Genomic DNA, 2,377 nt, shown 5'->3' with positions numbered 1-2,377 from the left:
AAACTTGACTATATGAAAGTAGCCTAGAGGGGGTGAATAGGCTAACCTAGAAATTTTCACCACAAACTTCGAAATATTGTTAAATCTACAATTCCACTGGTGCAGGCCAATTCAACTGCTACACGGCCAAGTTGAACTACTCTGAACCAGTCCAACTGTTAGGGCAACTCTAGACTATGAACTAAGCGAAAAATATATTGTGAATCCCTTGTAGAGGAAAAATGCAATTAATAGGCAAAGTGTGGATGGTGAAGATATGAGAGCTATTTCACCACAAGATCCACACGGCGAGAAAACCTATATGTCTATCTTGCCAAATAAGATCTCAATCACAAGGCAAGCAAGAACACAAGACACAAGATTTATCCCGAGGTTCGACCACACCACAAAGGTGTCCTACTCCCCATTGAGGAGCCCATAAAGGGACCGGTCTTTTCCAACCCTAATCCTCCAAAACCCAACCACCAAGGTCAAGGGATTCCTTATCTCAAACGTTGCTCATAAGAGCGGGGATTACAAACTTCTTGGGGTCGTCCACAAATTTGGAGACTCCCAAGTAACCTCAAACCGTCTTGAAACCTAGGGTTTCAAGAACACCAAAAACGCATAAGAGGTGTTTGCAACAAGCTCAAGAACTTAGAATGAGATGAGAGAGGAAAACCAAATTCGTGAGCACAAGCACAAAGCTCACACTAAAGGGCTCCTTCAACCGAGTTGAATCTAGAGCAAGTTTTGAGTGTGACAGAGGGAGAGAAGTGTGCCTTTGTGTCAAATTAGGTGAGCAATGAATGTGGGTGTGACCAGCAACATTAAAGAGAGGGGTGTGGGGTCCTATTTATAGTGACGGCTCAAAAACTAGTCGTTTGACCAGAAAACCCGACCATAACTGGTTGAACCGCCCTTGGCAGGTCTGGCAGACTGTCTCCCAGTCTGACTGGCAGACTGACTAGCGGACTGACGCATAGTCTGGTCAAGTTGACCTAGACCGGTTGAACTGCCCCTGATAATTCTGTTGACCTATCTACTAGTCTGACTGGCAGACTGTTGGTTAGAGGTCAGAGGGGCCAGGGACCAGTTGAACCGCCCCTAAGGACCAGTTCAACTGGTCTTGACCAGATAGTTTAGGAGAGAAAACCCCAGTTCAACTGGCCTGGAGGCAAGTTCAGCTAGTGTATGGTCATAGAGGTTCATAGTTGAAGTTGAAGTTCAACTGAAGTTGAGAAAGATCAATTGTAGTTGAAAAAGCTCATCTGCAGTTGAAGAAGTTCAACTCAGCTGAAAAAGCTCAGCTGCAGCTGAATAAGCTCAACTGCAGCTGAAGTTTAACTCAGTTGAAAAAGCTCAACTGCAGCTGAAGAAGTTCAACTGCTTTTCAACAAGAACACTCTCTGTTTCTCAAACCTAACCACGGTCAGACATAGAGCGTTCAAGAGATTTTTGGTTTTCAAAAATAGTTGTTGAATTTGAAGGCTTGAGCTATAGCAAACACCATTACCTGTGCAAAAACTACTAAGTAAGAATTAGATCGTGTGACTCAAGATATATATAAAATTTTATATGTCCATCGCATGGAGTCTTTTCAAGGGAACCGCATATGTGTTTCTTTTGTTCTTAAAACTTCCTTTTGATTTCTCACCAGTCATTGTGACTCCTTTAGTTCCTGTGCATTCTAAGCATACACTATGAGCAAACTTATTAGTACCCTTATTTGTTTTGTCATTAAATCACCAAAACCCTCACTTAGGGTTGATTGCACTTACAATCTCCCCTTTTTGGTGATTGATGCCAAAACATATAAGGTCAAAAAGGATAAACATTTGGAGCAGTAAAGTTCTTTTGAACAATTGTATATAAATGGCTCCCCCTAAATGTGTGCACAAATTTTGAATCGAGTGTGTGAAAGGGAAATGTGCCCTTGGGCCATTTCTAAGTGTTTTGGTGATTTAGTGTCCAACACAAGTGCCTAAGTGTCAAATGGTGGACAAAGTACAAATCAAGTAAAAAGGTATGTTTCTCAGACTTAGTACATTGTTTTAGAGACTAATGTATTGTGTCTAAGTGCTGGAAACAGGAAAAGAACAATTGGAAATGTCTTGGCTCGAGCAGCCAAGACTCTGCTCAGTCTGGGAGCACCGGACTGTCCGGTGGTGCACCGGACTGTCTGGTGGTGCAACGGACAGTGTCCAGTGCGCCAGGCTGGCTCAGGCGAACTGGCCGCTCTCGGGAAGAATTTAACGGCGTATGGCTATAATTCATCGGACTGTCCGGTGTGCACCGGACTGTCCGGTGAACCAACGGTCGGCCGGGCCAACGGTCGGCTGTGCGATCCGCGCGAGACACGTGGCCGAGCCAACAGTCGGGAGGGGGCACCGGACTG

This window comes from Zea mays, chromosome 2 (assembly GCF_902167145.1).
Source record: "Zea mays cultivar B73 chromosome 2, Zm-B73-REFERENCE-NAM-5.0, whole genome shotgun sequence".
Lineage (NCBI taxonomy): Eukaryota > Viridiplantae > Streptophyta > Magnoliopsida > Poales > Poaceae > Zea > Zea mays.
The sequence above is the reverse complement of the archived record's forward strand: the minus strand, read 5'-3'. Positions refer to the sequence as shown.